The 19873-nt window shown below is 37.7% G+C and overlaps 1 protein-coding gene across 1 annotated transcript in view; it reads right to left on the bottom strand.

The window, feature by feature from the left end:
* Window positions 1-1154: 1154 nt before the first annotated feature.
* LOC148625374 (uncharacterized) overlaps window positions 1155-19873 on the bottom strand; it is a 342046-nt gene continuing 323327 nt past the window's right edge. Inside the window, exon 5 of the transcript XR_015919909.1 lies at window positions 1155-1172. The gene's annotated coding sequence lies outside the window, so the exon portion shown is untranslated. The remainder of the gene's footprint in view (window positions 1173-19873) is intronic.

The following is a 19873-nucleotide window of genomic DNA, read 5'->3' as shown; positions in this document are numbered from 1 at the left end:
AGGTTGTGCGGGCACTGTATTAATTTCCGCTGTGAACGACGACTTTGTTATTTACAGTCAAACTGATGAGATTTGTGAAAAAAAATCAGGAATATAATACCATGGATGTCAATCCAAACTATGTTTTCACACGAATATATGCCAGTTCCATAGTATCATGCGCAGTATATAAATTTGTAATGGGCAGAGGGGTTGTGGTTGCATGCAATGCATGTCTCTAAATAAAAGGTCTTATAACTAAATGAGACGAATGTGTAACGAAAATTAACTATTTATTTAACGAAAACGGTCATACTTATTGTAACAAGTTATGCAAATATCAATTTTTCTATACATGTACATACTCAATCTTACTGCATATACCGATAATTCCCCTATATTCGGTGGTAGAAAAATATAGAGAATCTAACGTAACGTAAGCGAAACTGATTTCAACTTAATACGGTGGAGGAATGGTTTTTTTTGTTTGTTTGTTGGGGTTTAACGTCCGAGCAGCAATATTTCAGCTATATTCAGACAATGAACATGAAATGAAAAAAAAAAAGGATGGGTCACAAGATAATAGGGTCGACAAATTTTGATTCCCACTGGAAAAAAGGGGATGGGTAAGGTCGGGCAATTTAGCCTCCTGTGGCGGAGCGCAAAGGTTCCTACTCCTATCGAATACGTTTGTTTGTTGGGGTTTAACGTCCGAGCAGCAATATTTCAGCTATATTCAGACAATGAACATGAAATGGATGATAAAATGAACATGAAATGAAAAAAAGAAAGGATGGGTCACAAGGATAATAGGGTCGACAAATTTTGATTGCCACTGGAAAAGGGGGGGATGGGTAAGGTCGGGCAATTTAGCCTCCTGTGGCGGAGCGCAAAGGTTCCTACTCCTATCGAATACCACAGTAGGGTTCTTTAACGTGCGAGGAACGTGGCTTCTTTCCCAACACGGTGCACCACTATGGTTTGCGGTCAGGTTTTCCGTATTATAGCCTGACAACCCCAGCATGCAACACGCCAGGGGTACCCCATTGCACCACCTGGGGCACACATCCCAGTTGCTCTGTGGGCAGAGCGCCTAGCCCCCGGCTAGGTTTCTGAGCACTATTGAGTCGCCTTATACGACAAGCTTAGCGCTGCTGCAGGCCTATTCTTTTAACACCCGGACCTGCACGGGGCTTCTATCGAATACCACAGCAGGGTTCTTTAACGTGCGAGGAACGTGGCATCTTTCCCAACACGATGCACCACTATGGTTTGCGGTCAGGTTTTCCGTATTATAGCCTGACAACTCCAGCATGTAACACGCCAGGGGTACCCCATTCCACCACCTGGGCACACATCCCAGTTGCTCTGTGGGCAGAGCGCCTAGCCCCCGGCTAGATTTCTGAGTACTATTTGGTCGCCTTATACGACAAGCTTAGCGCTGCTGCAGGCCTATTCTTTTAACACCCGGACCTGCACGGGGCTCCCGAGGTGGAAAGTTAGTCTCCCACACATTAGTTCGACATATATCCTTACTATACAATGTCGTGCTGATACAACAGAAAATCGACTGCATATTTGGAACGAATATACCATATCAACAAATTGCGGACTCCAATGCACTCATTTTATTCATTACGTACTTTAAATTATTAATGGCTTGTTAATATGCTCAAATTGAATATAAATCTATATTGCAACAAAATGTCATATCGAATAATTGAAATATTAAAACACTTTCAATATATGTTTTCTGGTCTAACGTTAACTGCTTGAATTGACAGATGTGCACTTGCAGAAGACTTCGTCACGACTTCCACACTTTAGTGCGAGACGAAGTATGCTTCTTAAATAAATACCTTCCTTATCAGTGATTTATGACTATCACTGTAATTGGAGACTGTCGTCGATAAACTACTAACATTAATGATGTGCTTGTTGCCATTGTGGAAATTAACTAGAATTAAAACTGTCTGCACGGTAGCCTACATAGAATCAATTATATTTTATACAGAAGCAAACAAATAGTCATGTACCATGTCATTGTCCTGAAACTTAAGTAGAATTTGAATTATTCAAATATCTTTTAGTTCTATAATGATTTATTAAAGAGGTGCAGTATTTTAAAGTTTTTTTTCTAGTATTGGACATTTCTATCATACCGTATATCATTCTTTTGTATATCGTGCGCTTATATAAAGGCTTTATCTTTTGTTATCTTCAGTGGATATCAAACCCTTTGGAAAATTATCAATATAATCATATTTTTTTAGATTTTATAAACTTTTCTTAGGAAAGTTATTAGATTAATGCAAAACTTACTGTCAAAGCCTTTTTATAATGAAATCAATGGCCAGAATAACGATTATCTTAAAACCACCATGCTCATGTTTTTGGAAACTACTTGACCGAAGTCATTGCTGATAGACCAAATGGCCCTCTGGATTTTCACCAGCCCTGTAAACACACTCGGCTGATCCAACTAATATCATAAATGTTTTCGAAATTCGCATTATCACAAGATTCAAAATTCTTTACACACTGAGGCTCCATTCTTTGTATTGCCCTTGGTAGTATTCGGTGCTAAATTTATTTTCTGTCTAGATTTTGTTTGCGTGGTTTAAAGTAATTCTAGTATACAATTTATGCTCTATACATTTGATCCTATTGATGCAAATATGAGGTTACTCCTTGAAACACATGCACTGCATACCGAAATCAGCAAGTTTCATATGGTTAGTATTTGTGTGTGTGTGGTTTTTTTTTTTTTGGTTTAATACAGACGAACGTTATATTTAAACATTCACGTTTTATAAATTTCTGACTGAAGTTTTGAAGTTCTTTTAGGAAATCTCACCAATCTTCGCTTATTATACATTCAATATAGTTTGTGTAATATTATCAACGGTTTTTACGATGTATGATTATCCGTACAAGAAATTTAAAATTAACGCAATGCTTATCCATTTCTGATGGTCTCCCTGGAGACATTCCTGCACCATCTTTCTTCATATTGAATTGTAATCTTGACACTAATACCATTCATTTTAATGCCTAATACGTTATGTCAACTTTGTTTTATTCATGAAGGTAGTCGCTGTTCCCTTTATTTGACGTTTCATATCGATCAACTTCTAAACTGAGAAATAGAGAAAGTTGTGAGCTGCTGCTTATTATAATATAAAGCATATACTCATTTGAAACACACGCCCCGTGCAGGTCCGGGTGTTAAAAGAATATGCCTGCAGCAGCGCTAAGCTTGTCGTAAAAGGCGACTAAATAGTGCTCAGAAACCTAGCCGGGGGCTAGGCGCTCTGCCCACAGAGCAACTGGGATGTGTGCCCCAGGTGGTGGAATGGGGTACCCCTGGCATGTTACATGCTGGGGTTGTCAGGCTATAATACGGAAAACCTGACCGCAAACCATAGTGGTGCATCGTGTTGGGAAAAATGCCACGTTCCTCGCACGTTAAAGAACCCTGCTGTGGTATTCGATAGGAGTAGGAACCTTTGCGCTCCGCCACATGAGGCTAAATTGCCCGACCTTACCCATGCCTCTTTTTCCAGTGGCAATCAAAATTTGTCGACCCTATTATCCTTGTGACCCATCCTCTTTTTTCATTTCATGTTCATTTTATCATCCATTTCATGTTCATTGTCTGAATATAGGTGAAATATTGCTGCTCGGACGTTAAACCCCAACAAACAAACAAACAAACATTTGAAACACACTATATTAGCACTAGAAAATAACGACACAATATCATTGTCGAACAAACAATGGAACAGACCCAGTGCCGAGCTGCATGTCTATCGTTAGATGTTTATAAGATAAGTGCACTTTCAATAACAAATTAAGGTCAAATGCTCAAAAAAAATCGCATATATTCAATACAGTGCTGAATGCTTGAATAAATATAAGAACACTGAGTTGCTGTTGTTAAGGGCCATGCTGCAGATTAAAAAAAATGAAATTATTTCAGGCAACATGTAGTGTCATTCTATCCCGCCAATTTTGCTTTTTTATATATGTTTTAGGAATAAAGTAATCCGACTTGCATCTCAAAACGGAGACAGGAAGTTTTATGGTAGTAAATCACATTAAAAAAATATCTTAATATGTACATAAGCTTATGTGTATACAGGTTTCAAAAATTAAATCACGAAATAACAAAATTTGTTTAGGTAAGTTTTGTGCAATATCCTATCTATGCAATTTTAAATACTCATTTAAAAAGGAAAACACTCAGTATTTTAAAAGTAATCCAATTTTAAAGGCATTCCTTATTTCATTTTAGAATTTTGTTTTATAAATTCAAAATGTATTGCGTGCTAAAATGTTTTTATTTGCGAAAGTAACAAGTGAGCAAACGTTTTTTTTCTTATTAGCCATTATCTTTTTGAAGAAATATGTTTTTGTCTGTTTGTTTGTTGGGGTTTAACGTCCGAGCAGCAATATTTCAGCTATATTCAGACAATGAAGAAATAAAATTCTATAAAAAATAAATATAATATTATTTGAATACAAAAAAATATTTTTGTTAAACTTACGATAAGTTGGCGATCTGTTCCTGCTAGAATTAAAATGTTGTATTGTTCATCAAACATTTAATGTATTAAACAGAAGATTTTCAATTTAGAAAGGTACCCTTCTCTTTAAAAAAAATAAAACTAGATTTATCTCTCTAAAATAACCTTATAGAAATCGAATTACGATCATTTACTTTTTTATTTTATTTTTTTTTACTGTAATTTAAAGTTCGAGAAGAGACTTTTTTTCGGAATCATGTTTAATTAAAGGAGGTAGACCTAGGGTAAGGGACATAAATCCTATAATTCGTGATGCGTTTGTATCATATTCAATTACACCAATGTCTGCATTTGAAACAATGAAATCAGTCCAAGTTACTTTGAAGCTCGAGATTGATGTACAATGATGAATACAAACGTTATAATGATTTGTAAGAGTTGTGTCCCTTACCGTAGGTGTACCTCCTTCAAATATATGGCCTCGTGCAGGTTCGGGTGTCAAAAGAATAGGCCTGCAGCAGCGCTAAGCTTGTCGTAAAAGGCGACTAAATAGTTCTCAACCCTACCACAGAGCAACTGGGATGTGTGCCCCAGGTGGTGGAATGGGGTACCCCTGGCGTGTTACATGCTGGGGATGTCAAGCTATAATACCGCAAACCATAGTGGTGCACCGTGTTGGGAAAGATACCACGTTCCTCGCACGTTAAAGAACCCTACTGTGGTATTCTCCCGGAGTAGGAACCATAGGGCCTCGTCACATAAGGCTTAATTGCCCGACCCTACCCACCTCTCCCTATTTCCAGTGGCAATCAAAATTTATCGACCCCATTGTCCTTGTGTCCCATCCCTTTTTCATTTCATCATCATTTCATGTTTATTTTATCATCAATTTTATGTTCATCGTCTGAATATAGCTGAAATATTGCTGCTCGGACGTTAAACCCCAACGAAAAACAAACAAACAAAAAACATCAAATATAGGCAACAAAATACCGAAGCACCATAATAGAAGGAAAATTCAAAGACGCCACGATCCGGAAATATGGCCAAAACGTGAAACCAGGAAAACGCCGGACGACATACATAATGTTGACAGCTGAAAAAACAATAACATAAAAACTGAAGAAAAGAAAAACAAGATATACAAAAGCACTTGTACTCACATTAAAAAGGCGAGTGATATGCAAAGGCAAGTATGTTCTGCTCCGCCGGTAGAACACGTCACAAAGCATTCGAGATGGATCTGTTAAATACCAGATCTAACGGGTCGTCAATCCGGTCAGACGTGCAATATACTGTATATATCTTACCATAGATTGATACAGCTTATCGAAATTTTCATCACTGAAAATATCACATGCAAAATTGATCGTATTAGTCACAAGCTATAATGATTCAATTTCTAAAATCATTTCAATATTCAATCAGTATAATCTACACTTAATAATTACTTCTATAGGTAATTAAAACAGATGGATTCATTCGAAAATTGTCTTGCACTTACGCTTTTTTTTAACAATTTGAAAAACGACCATGTACTTAAACCTGCACAAAAATATTTCTCTCAAATAGCATAGGAATATTTTTCATTTTTTTCTTTGGTGGGGCCTTATCACGTAATCAAGCATTTTCTACAAAGCTTCACATTTATTTTTTTTTTCTGGAGTCTCAGTGCTAGAAAAATTGACAGAATTGCTCTTGCGATAATGTTGTGCTGAGTTTCTAGTTACGACGTGATTTTACAAATTATGTTACTGTTCTCATTTGCATTTGAAATTTTGTGGTTTGCTCATAGTTCAAAAATGGTCAGAAACTTTAAAATGTTTTAATTTTAGTCAAACCTGACTTGTATGATCTTCCAAACGACAGCAAAATCATGCCCACATATGACGTATGGTCTTCAAAAACAAGATGATATTAAATCATAGTCTTCTAAGAAAGGTTATTTCTGAGTATTGTTGGTACTCTAGGCAAGTTTGACTGTACTAATAAATCAACGATTAGCAACGGCCAGTTTAGGACAAATGTTGTGAAGGGTAAAACTGCCTTACAGAGCCTCCGTCTTTGCCGTTTCCTTTAATTTTCATGTCTGTCTTTGAAGACAGTCATAAATGTTAACCACCTGATACCGCCCCGTGCAGGTCCGGGTGTTAAAAGAATGGGCCTGCAGCAGCACTAAGCCTGTCGTAAAAGGCGACTAAATAAAGCCCACAGAGCAACTGGGATGTGTGCCCCAGGTGGTGAAATGGGGTACCCCTGGCGTGTTACATGCTGGGGTTGTCAGGCTATAATACGGAAAACCTGAGCGCAAACCATAGTGGTGCACCGTGTTGGTTTGTTTGTTTGTTGGGGTTTAACGTCCGAGCAGCAGTATTTCAGCTATATTCAGACAATGAACATGGATGATAAAATGAACATGAAATGAAAAAAAGAAAGGATGGGTCACAAGGATAATAGGGTCGACAAATTTTGATTGCCACTAGAAAAAGGGTGGTGGGTAAGGTCGGGCAATTTAGCCTCCTGTGGCGGAGCACAAAGGTTCCTACTCCTATCGAATACCACAGCAGGGTTCTTTAACGTGCGAGGAAAGTGGCATCTTTCCCAACACGGTGCACCACTATGGTTTGCGGTCAGGTTTTCCGTATTATAGCCTGACAACCCCAGCATGTAACACGCCAGGGGTACCCCATTCCACCACCTGGGGCACACATCCCAGTTGCTCTGTGGGCAGAGCGCCTAGCCCCCGGCTAGGTTTCTGAGCACTATTTAGTCGCCTTATACGACAAGCTTAGCGCTGCTGCAGGCCTATTCTTTTAACACCCGGACCTGCATGGGGCCACCGTGTTGGGAAAGATACCACGTTCCTCGCACGTTAAAGAACCCTACGGTGGTATTCTCCCGGAGTAGGAACTATAGGGCTCCGCCACAGGAGGCTAAATTGCCCGACCCTACCCACCTCTCCCTATTTCCAGTGACAATCAAAATTTGTCGACCCCATTGTCCTTGTGTCCCATCCTTTTTTCATTTCATCATCATTTCATGTTCATATTATCATCAATTTCATGTTCATCGTCTGAATATAGCTGAAATATTGCTGCTTGGACGTTAAACCCCAACAAACAAACAGAAGACCACCTGATACCAATATTGTTACTTACGTTAAATTATGGTTTTAATCTGTATTCCGATTATATGAATCAGTTTACAAAAAAACCAGCATTGAACCTAAAAAAAAATTATGTTCAGTCTTTGTTCTAACGGTTAAATGTTAAAAAACATTAAACTAAGAGTGATGTGTAGAATTTAATGAAAACATAGTGACAATTTAAAGAATAGAAATGGAGCCGATGAGTCGAAATCCATAGACGCTAATACGTGAAAATACCAGAAAAAAGCATTGATTTGAACAGAGATCATAAATCCTCAATCTTGCGAGAATGAAAAGCTGACATACTAATTTTTACGAAGTTCCTCGAAACACCTGTCAAATTATATTTGAGGTTTTCTAATAATATTTTCGGCAAGATTGATAACATTGCGTTAAATGTTAAATGGCTAATATATACTTGCCCATAGGGTTTTCTAATTTTTTTGATACACCAACGGAGCCATCTATTCGAGAACTGTAGAATTCATTACTATTACTAATCCTTTCAAGGTCCAAAATATGGTCATTTCTGGTTTCCGTGGAGTTAATCTTAGGAAATGCCGGAGTAATAACAAGTCTTTGGTGGCATTTCGTCTGAATATAGCTGAAATATTGCTGCTCGAACGTTAAACCCCAAGAAACAAACAAACCATCGTGTTAAATTAAGCGAGTCCAAATAAGACATTTTATAAGGGCAATACTTTACAAGAAGTTGTTTCTGAGGAGATGATAAGAATTTAACGCACTTTGACAAAGATGAACGCAAAACGATGACATAATGTCACTTGGAACTTTGTTTATGATCAGGTAATGAATGAAGCATACTTTGGTTGTTTTCTAAATCGTAGAAGTGTTAATTTATATTCTATACGAAGTTTAAATATATTACCATTATGTAAGAACAGTATAATAAAATTTTAATTTTGATACAAACTCGGTTAAATAGATTATTCTATTAAATAAAAACATGCAAATCTCTATCGGCAGAATCTATCAAAACATTGTAATTTAATTCGATTTTCCGTGACTATTTGTATAATTTTAAAACGGTATCTATAAGGTCATGTGTCTGTAGGGCTTAATATCTGTTTCAATTTATTCTTATATGTTTGTCTGCATTACTCTGTTCAGTATATATATAAAATTTTGCAATAAGATTTATTTTGAAAAAAAAACTGCACAGCAGAATAATCGTCATAAACTTTTATACAGAAAGCAATTGATATGATATGCATAAATGCAAATATTCAAAATGTTTTTTTCATCCTCTAGTGAACGTGTCCAATTAACCGCTAAACCGTTTTTTAACTCAGTAGGTTTCTAATGTTTCATTTGTATAGACAATATAAGAGGCCTACCCTTATACGGCAAATAATCATACTATGTTCTTGAAGAATATAGGGGCAAATATTTCACTGTACCTGTGTATAATAATGTTTTTGGAGAAAGCTGCAGCCTGCCTGTTTGTATGAAAATTCCCTCATCGTCCATCGAAGACCAATAGGTTGCCTTGACATTTTTCATACCGGTTTTGGATAATTTCTCTTTGACATATCCATCATATTAATTCTCATTTTAGACCCGTGCAGTTCCGGGTGTAAAATGAATGGGCCTGCAGCAGCGCTAAGCTTGTCGACAAAGGCGACTAAATAGTGCTCAGAAACCTTAGCCGTGGGTAAGGGCGCTCTGCCCACAGAGCAACTGGGTTGTGTGTTCCAGGTGGTGGAATGGGTTACCCCTGGCATCTTTCATGCTGGGGTTACCAGGCTATAATACGGAAAACCTGGCCGCTAACCATAGTGATGTAAGGTGTTGGGAAAGATGCCACGTGAAAGAACAACCTTATGTGGTATTCTCCCGGAGAAGGAACCATAGGGCTCCGCCACATAAGGCTAAATTGCCCGACCCCACCCACTTCTTCCTATTTCCAGTTGCAATCAAAATTATTTGTCGACCTCATTGTCCCTGTGTCCCACCCTATATTTCATTTCATCATCATTTCATGTTCATTTCATCATCCATTCCATATACATCGCCTGAATATAGCTGAAATATTGCTGCTCGGGTGTTAAACCTCTACAATCAATCAATCATTCTCGTTTTAACTTTTGAAATTATTTTTTCAAAACTTGTCGCATGTGATTATCTAGCTAGCTTTAGCCATTTATATAACTATTTAGATTAATCTTAATGTTTTTTTTATTAAACGTATTTTGTTAACACAATAAGATGAATCCGAATTATTAACCTGATTTGTGCTAGAACTTTGTCCTACTCACAACGAATTTTAACAAAACTGTATAACCTTTGATATAATCCGGTGCTGGCAACGGCTTTTTATAACGATATTTTATTTTTTAAAATACTTTTGAACCTTAAACTTATTAATAATTTTGTACTGAAGCTGCTGGTGAAAGGTTACTCCTAGTAAAACGTGTACAGCATACCGAAATTTGCGATATATATAAATGGTTTTGAATATTTTGTTTATTATTATTTTTTTTTTTTTTTTTTTTTGTAATTATTAGGTAAGGTTACTATTACTATTCCTTTGTCTATACTTAATTGTATAGCTCCGTCTTGGTAGTTTATGATGAAATTGGAAATTCCTTAAAATGAACTAATCTTTTATAACCAGCTTGCTTGTTTACTGCTGATTTTTACATCATTACATTACTTGAATGTTATTTCAGTGATGATTATCTAAGATGATTACATGCTCTGAGTCAAATTTTCTTCCATAAATAATTCATTCTAATTTAGTGTAATTTTTTTTCTATTTTCTTGTAGGAGAACCATATACATCCTAGTTTCTTCACCTAATAAACCTCTCAACATGCAATAAGAATTGATGGCAAATAATAACGATATTTATTAGAGCAATTTTAGACACGATTTGATTTCATGTTTATTATAGTACAGTCCTCTTCTATTATGTGCGTTCAGTTCATATAATTCGAGAAAAAGAAATGGAGAATCACAACTTTTGATTTAGATGTGGCCTAGGGAAATGCTTGTTTGAAGAAAAACAAATAATTTTGTCGCGAACAGAAGTGCATATTCCGTTTTGGACTGAATTACTGCTACAGATGAAAAATAAATCTTGCAACGCCAAAACAATACTCCTTTAAAATTGTGATAAAACATTAATTATCACGAAACTGGTTTCAAATTTATATTTATTTAATAACCCACGGAAACATCATGCTTCCTGCTCTCATCAAAGCATTATAATTATGCTGATTGTCATTTTTTCTGATAAAGTCAGAATATATATCCATATTTTGTGAATCAAAAGTGAACTGTTATCGAAACGACTCAAAGTTGAGCTACAAATTGTGTCAGTCCACAAATGATTTTATAATTGTTATTCAAAGAACAGGAGATGCCTTTAGTTTTGAATATGTTTGTTCATCTTTTAGTACATTATTTGTGATTATTTGACAGATGAACAAGTGTAAGTAAATTATTTGTCGTGGTCTAAACGAACATTTCCAATTGATCAGTAAAGGTTACGGTTCATCATTACCTTTTGACAAACGTGGACTCAATTTCAGCACAAATTTTCGTCTGAATATAGACAAACCTGTGTATCTAGACAAGTGTTAAGACATCCCTTAGGTATTAGAAAGTTACATTAATTTTATATAACATAACTTACCTAAATTTTGTTGCGCTGTTTTATCAATTTTGAAAAGAGTGCCTAGATAAATTTTCAGATACTGTTTTGAAATGTTCTCCATGTACATTGTATCTTGTATCGAAGGTGAACTCTATATTCAATTTGATATGCCTGTCAATTTAAGGACAATAGCCACCTATACATAATAGATGATTAAAACTGTGCAAATGAGTGGACCATAATAGCGAGTACATGTAAGAATTGGAAAAGACTCTTGTCAATGTAAAATAAGAAACACAATAGGCCAACAATGGAACAGTAAGTAACACCCCACCATGTAATGCCAAAACAACGGGGATAGAAAAATGTTCAAAATGGCTTGACTTAAGAACCACATTTTAGATTTTCTTGCCCAATTTACATAAAGACAAAAATACATGCTGACAAATACTTAAATTAAACTTTACCTTTTATTTATGGTACTAAGCAACTGTTAGCAAAGTTTCAAAAAACAAAAAAATTAAAAAATCATTGATCCGTTCTCAAGTAAGCATCCGGAAACCGTTGAAGAGCGGAAAGACAGACGGATGAACATGCAACTTTTAGGAGGGCATCACATAATACATCGCTTTTCTGCACCGCTTGTATAAAACTTATTAGAAAATAAGAACGTCGAAAGCTGAGCATAAAGTACAGTTCATTTTGCAAATGCTTTTTGTGTGTATTGTGTTTTTCTTATCATTGGTAATTGTATGTTATCATATTTTACTAAAGAAGGTCTCTGTTTCACTTTATCATCCATTTCATGTTCATCGTCTGAATATAGCTGAAATATTGCTGCTCGGAGGTTAAACCCCAACAACTAATTAATCAATCTGTTTCGTTTTCCGCCGTGTATATTGATTATGACTTCATGAATTTACTTCTGTTTTCATGCTCCAGAATTTCATTCTAGCTTTTGACCAGGGAAATAATATTTTCATTTCGATGTTGCAACTAAGTGTATTTTTTTTGTAAGAATCATGTAAAATGGAGAAACTAACAGAAACATGCATATCAAAACCCCACCGATCTATCTGACAGTATGATGTCATTTAAGGGTGCTTTTTCCATTGAAAAGACCATTATAAGATTTCTGCACCACTGGATTTGCTTAGCAATTTTTCAAAAGAAAGATAAGAAAATGAGGTTTTTGACAGAGTTTTCTGCCCTTGAACTGTTCATTTGTAGTCCATTTCAATGAAAATGTAACTCAATTAACAAAAATGATATGGACAATCTTGTCTTTTTTCCTTGATTCTGATGATACAAATAGTCAAGTTAATTTTCAAAATGGTGTTTTTATACCTTGTTTCACCCACTGCCTGATTTTAACAAAGACTGGAATTTAGGTTTTGTTTGTTTGTTGGGGTTTAATGTCCGAGCAGCAATATTTCAGCTATAATCAGACGATGAATATGAAATGATGATGAAAAGAAAACGGGATGGGACACAAGGGCAATGGGGTCGACAAATTTTGATTGACACTGGAAATAGGGAAACGTGGGTAGGATCGGGCAATTTAGCCTCCTGTAGCGGAGTGGGGAAACTAACTCCTACTCCGGGGCCTCGTGCAGGTCTGTGTGTTAAAAGAATAGGCCTGCAGCAGCGCTAAGCTTGTCGTAAAAGGCGACTAAATAGTGCTCAGAACCCTAACTGGGGGCTAGAGCGCTCTGCCCACAGAGTAACTGGGATGTGTACCCCTGGCGTGTTACATGCTCGGGTTGTCATGCTATAATACGGAAAACCTGACCGCAAACCATAGTGGTGCACCGTGTTGGGAAAGATGCCACGTTCCTCGCACGTTAAAAATTCGATTAATTGTTTTTATTCGACTTAGAAAATCCATAGACATTTTCCTGTGATAATTACATGTACTATATGTATTAGTTGGTTGCTCAAATCAAGAAAAGGTTGGTATTGGTTTTGGGAAATATAACCTCAACCATTACGGCCAAAAGGAAGCATTTCATAGAATTGAACTGTATACATGTAATTCAAGTAAAAGCAAATGAATGTCTCTGATATTGGTCTACAATTTTCTATACCACTAAGGTAAGACTGGCTTGAACCTTTAAGGAATGATGAACCAAATAATATTAAGAAAGGGCCATATTGAAACTTGTGATGTTCTCATCTTGTTTCAATGCAATCAAATTTCAAAGCTGTATCAACCTTGAATACTGTGTCCATACTTGCCCATCCCCTACTTCTTCAAGGTTCTACTCTGAAATAAAAAAAATATAAAATCTAATAACCTAGTACAATACGTTTTTTCTGACAGCTTCAGCCCCGTGCAGGTCCGGGTGTTAAAAGAATAGGCCTGCAGCAGCGCTAAGCTTGTCGTAAAAGGCGACTAAATAGTGCTCAGAAACCTATCCCGGGGCTAGGCGCTCTGTCCACAGAGCAACTGGGATGTGTGCCCCAGGTGGTGGAATGGGGTACCCCTGGCGGGTTACATGCTGGGGTTGCCAGGCTATAATACGGAAAACCCATCCCTCCCTTTTTCTATTGGCAATCTAAATTTGTCAACCCTATTGTCCTTTTGTCCCATCCCTTTTTTTATTTCATCACCCATTTCATGTTCATTGTTCATTGAATATAGCTGAAATATTGCTGCTCGGACGTTAAACCCCAACAATCAATAAATCAATCCATGCAAGTACACCCTCAGGAAAGAAGCAATGTAATGTATATGTATATAACTGTCTTATAATATATAAATTTAAATCTTACTTTCTGAGAAATAGGTCTTAAACTCGGGAAAAACAAGTACTCTCCATTTCCTCTATGTATAGCACAGGAAATATCTTCAATCAATATACCCCTAGTTTTAGTGGGAGTTTGTAGTGATAGAGTGTCCATCCTACTTTCCGTTAGGAAGAGGATTTCCCATATCTTAATTTTACTCCTCCTGCACCACTAAATAGAATTAAATGAATCTTTTAGTTGTGAAAATTGGAATTTGCATTTGAATAGGGTGGGGTTACAAAATCACAGCAGCAACCCCATTAAGAAGTACTGCAGTGCCCCAGCCCAAGTCCCAACCCAAGCATTAATTGCTGTTAAATACCACAACATTTTGTTTTCTAGCCAATGCAAACACACTCAAGACAAAACGAATTTGCTCTTTCGACCAATACCAGTTTGTGTCCACACTTGTTTAAATAGAATTTGTAGGTTTTTTTTACATGAATCAATCACCTCTTGTTAATTTTGTATAAATAGTAATTATGTTGTATAGTTAATTGATTTTACTTAATTAATTAAAACCTTAACAGTTACATGTATAAATGAAATTGAATGTCAAAAAGATAAAGGAAAATAAATCAACAATTAGGTCACAATATGTTGTTTTCGGACCAAGTCATGTTGATGAATAATTGTTTTCCTGTTGCCGTTGACAACAAAATGGCACAGGTTAGTTTAATGACAAGTCTTTCAAAGAGAAACCCTATAAATAGACATCACAACTCGATACAAATTGTTAACCTCCTTGAAATTAATTTTATTTCTGATCTGTATTTTTCCAAATGAACCTTAATTGCTAAGATAACTAAAAGCTTTTGATTTAGGATAAAGTAGTACTAATTGATGTAATTTCCTTTTGAAATTTGGTTTAAATACAGCATGATGGAACTCTAAGAAATACGGTGTATACATTTCAATAGCACCCTTTTTCTTGGTGCCCCGTGCAGGTCCGGGTGTTAAAAGAATAGGCCTGCAGCAGCGCTAAGCTTGTCGTATAAGGCGACTAAATAGTGCACGGGGCTCGTTACGTTGGTATTAAGTTGGTATTGAGTAGACAAAACTACGTCGGGATCCCTTAACAGACGAAAGCAAATCGAATAAACTAACAATATGAATCCCACTATAAATCGAGTCTGCCGGAAGTTTGAGCAGTTTCCATTTCTTGCAAGACATTAGCAGTGCCCCTTGTTCAAGGTCAAATCAGTTAGAATATCAGATGCACGGAGGAATAAAAATACATGTTTAAAAATGATTAAATTTAAATACAATTACAGCGGATGATTCACTTTTCTGTTTGTACATCATCAATATTTATTTTAATTTACCGGGTATATTACCAATATTTATGTGTTATATTTTGTTTTGTTTTTGTCTTCGATTCTTCCCTATTAGTATAGGTGATAAGGATTACTTGTATTGTCATTGTTCAAATAATGAGCTCCCGTAGTGGTATTAATTCAATGTGGATCCAGAAAAATTGGAAAGATCTTTTGGAGACTATCAATTCAAGACATTAGCATTAAAACCTATGATTTTTCAACACTGTATACTTCTATTCCATATACTCCTAATTTGGAAACATTATACATTGTTTTTTTTCAAAAAAAGATGGTACACCGAGATACAAATATATAGTTCTTGGTAGAGATTCCTTATACTTTGTAAGAAATTATTCTAAATCATCTTCCAAATACACAGAGGAAGATGTTTACAAACGGCTAGAATTTTTAATCTACAACATATTTGTCCAGTGTGGTGGACGCGTTTTTCAACAGACGGTCGGCATTCCAATGGGAACAAATTGTGCTCCTTTACTTGCTGACCTCCTTCACTCTTATGAGGCTGACTTTGTAGTTTATCTGATCCGAAAGAAAGAATACCGTTTGGCCAGATCCTTTGATCTCAGTTTCCGCTATATAGATGACGTATTATCTTTAAACAATCCTAATTTCGGGATTTGATACATCGCATCTACCCCAAAGAACTTCAGATGAAGGATACTACAGACACTGTGAAGTCAGGCTCATATCTTGACCTACACTTAGAAATCGATGGTAAAGGAAAACTATTGACCAAACTTTACGACAAACGTGATGACTTTTCATTCAGAATTGTCAACATTCCTTTCATCTGTGGCAACATCCCTTCAGCATCTGCTTATTGAGTGTTCATATCACAACTCAAACGTTATGCCAGAGCTTGCCGAAACTACGCAGACGTTTTGTATCTCGCTAGAATTCTAACAAATAGGCTTCTGGAACGGATTTATCTTCCTACAAGATTGAAGTCACTACTACAGAAGTTCTATGGTCATCTTCATGAACTCGTGGATCGTTAGGGTGTAACCCCGTGCAGGTCCGGGTGTTAAAAGAATAGACCTGCAACAGCGCTAAGCTTGCCGTAAATACGACTAAATAATGCTCAGAACCCTAGCCAGGGACTACGGCGCTCTGCCCACAGAGCAACTGGGATGTGTGCCCCAGGTGGTGGAATGGGGTACCCTTGGCGTGTTGCATGCTGGGGTTGTCAGGCTATAATACGGAAAACCTGACCGCAAACCATAGTGGTGCACCGTGTTGGGAAAGATGCCACGTTCCTCGCACGATGAAGAACCCTATTGTGGTATTCTCCCGGAGTAGGAACAATAGGGCTCCGCCACAGGAGGCTAAGTTGCACAACCATACCCACTTTTCCCTATTTCCAGTGGCAATCAAAGTCTCGACCCCATTGTCCTTGTGTCCCATCCCTTTTTCATTTCATCATCATTTCATGTTCATTTTATCATCAATTTCATGTTCATCGTCTGAATATAGCTGAAATATTGCTGCTCGGACGTTCAACCCAACAAACAAACAAAACAAACGTTATGGTGTATCCATCTGCACCATGAAAACTGATTTATTCAACGGGTCATAGTTTTCATGTATGTATGATTTTGGTTACTTTATGTTTTTTGTTGTGTGTGTCTGTTTTCCATGTCTGGTCTTTGTCTCTGGATTACGTTCTTTTGATAACCGCTATAACCTTGGTTCCCTTGATTACTCTTGATGTTTATAGCTTGTGAGTATCTATTGCATATTTAAAAAGAAAACGAGAAGATCGGGATTCCAACGGTAATTAAAAGAGTGTATTGCAAGAATAAGGGCAAGAACAAAAAATAGACAACACATAAATGGACCAGGTTCACCGGTATGGTAAAAGGCCTCTATTTTAACAAGACATAGCTTGAAACTACATATACACTGCTATTGTATTTGGAATATTCCAAGACTAATTATTACAGGCATAGGAAATTTCGTGCGGGTTCTGGTGTCAAAAGAATAGGCCTGCAGCAGCGCGAAGCTTGTCGTAAAAGGCGACTTTATAGTGCTTGGAAGCCTAGCCGGGGCTATGGCGCTCTGCCCACAGAGCAACTGGGATGTGTACCCCATGGCGTGTTACATGCTGGGGTTGTCAGGCTATAATACGGAAAACCTGATCGCAAACCATAGTGGTGCACCGTGTTGGGAAAGATGCCACGTTCCTCGCACGTTAAAGAACCCAGGTGTGGTATTCGATAGGTTTGATTGTTGGGGTTTAACGTCCAAGCAGTAATATTTCAGCTATATTCAGACAATGAACATGAAATGGATGATAAAATGAACATGAAATGAATAAAAAAGATGGGTCACAAGGATAATAGGGTCGACAAATTTTGATTGCCACTGGAAAAAGGGGCATGGGTAAGGTCGGGCAATTTAGCCTCCTGTGGCGGAGCGCAAAGGTTTCTACTCCTATCGAATACCACAGCAGGGTTCTTTAACGTGCGAGGAACGTGGCATCTTTCCCAACACGGTGCACCACTATGGTTTGCGGTCAGGTTTTCCGTATTATAGCCTGACAACCCCAGCATGTAACACGCCAGGGGTACCCCATTCCACCACCTGGGGCACACACCCCAGTTGCTCTGTGGGCAGAGCGCCTAGCCCCTGGCTAGGTTTCTGAGCACTATTTAGTCGCCTTTTACGACAAGCTTAGCGCTGTTGCAGGCCTATTCTTTTAACACCCGGACCTGCACGGGGCTTTGTATTCGATAGGAGTAGGTTTGTCTGTTTGTTGGGGTTTAACGTCCGAGCAACAATATTTCAGCTATAATCAGACAATGAATATGAAATGAAAAAAAAAAAGATGGGTCACAAGGATAATAGGGTTGACAAATTTTGATTTCCACTGGAAAAAGGGGGGTGGGTAAGGTCGGGTAATTTAGCCTCCTGTGGCGGAGCGCAAAGGTTCCTACTCCCGATAGGAGTAGGAACCTTTGCGCTCCGCCACAGGAGGCTAAATTACCCGATCCTACCCATCCCTCCCTTTTTCTAGTGGCAATCAAAATTTATCGACCCTATTATCCTTGTGTCCCATCCCATTTTTCATTTCATCATCATCATATCATGTTCATTTTATCATCCGTTTCATGTTCATCGTCTGAATATAGCTGAAATATTGCTGCTACGTTAAACCCCAACAATCAATCAATCATAAATTATTTCGCGGTATATAGCAGATCTAAGGAAATGTAGATAGGAAAAGTTTTCTTTAGGACGTAATATAAAATATTAAAACATAGTAAAATATGTTGAATAGTTTGATAGGTTTTTTGAGATAGCCCCGTGCAGGTCCGGGTGTTAAAAGAATAGGCCTGCAGCAGCGCTAAGCTTGTCGTAAAAGGCGACTAAATAGTGCTCAGAAACCTAGCCAGGGGTTAGGACGCTCTGTCCACAGAGCAACTGGGATGTGTGCCCCAGGTGTTGGAATGGGGTATCCCTGGCATGTTACATGCTGGGGTTGTCGGGCTATAATACGGAAAACCTGACCGCAAACCATAGTGGTGCACCGTGTTGGGAAAGATGCCACGTTCCTCGCACGTTAAAGAACACTGCTGTGGTATTCGATAGGAGTAGGAACCTTTGCGCTCCGCCACAGGAGGCTAAATTGCCCGACTTTACCCATCCCTCCCTTTTTCTAGTAACAATCAAAATTTGTCGACCCTACTGTCCCTGTGCCCCATCCCGTTTTTCATTTCATCATCATTTCATGTTCATTTTATCATCCGTCTCATGTTCATCGTCTGAATATAGCTGAAATGTTGCTGCTCGGACGTTAAACCCCAACAATCAATCAATCATATTTTGAGATATGATGAATCATCCCCTGTCTGATGTTGATAATGACTGTTACTGATTAACATTTAATGCTTTTATGTTATATGTAAAAATCAGCATTAATATGTTTTTGACATATTTTAAACGCCCCGTGCAGGTCCGGGTGTTAAAAGAATAGGCCTGCAGCAGCGCTAAGCTTGTCGTATAAGGCGACTAAATAGTGCTCAGAAACCTAGCCGGGGGCTAGGCGCTCTGCCCACAGAGCAACTGGGATGTGTGCCCCAGGTGGTGGAATGGGGTACCCCTGGCGTGTTACATGTTGGGGTTGTCAGGCTATAATACGGAAAACCTGACAGCAAACCATAGTGGTGCACCGTGTTGGGAAAGATGCCACATTCCTCGCACGTTAAAGAACCCTGCTGTGGTATTCGATAGGAGTAGGAACCTTTGCACTCCGCCACAGGAGGCTAAATTGCCCGACCTTACCCATCCCCCCTTTTTTCCAGTGGCAATCAAAATTTGTCGACCCTATTGTCCTTGTGTCCCATCCTTTTTTTTTTCATTTCATGTTCATTTTATCATCCATTTCATCTTCATCGTCTGAATATAGCTGAAATATTGCTGCTCGGACGTTAAACCCCAACAAACAAACAAACAAACAAACATA

This window comes from Perna viridis, chromosome 2, assembly GCF_037379345.1.
Source record: "Perna viridis isolate PV_CMFRI_1.1 ecotype Kerala chromosome 2, ASM3737934v1, whole genome shotgun sequence".
In the NCBI taxonomy this organism is placed as follows: Eukaryota; Metazoa; Mollusca; class Bivalvia; order Mytilida; family Mytilidae; genus Perna; species Perna viridis.
Note: the sequence above shows the minus strand (reverse complement) of the source record. Positions and strands in the feature narration are given on the sequence as shown.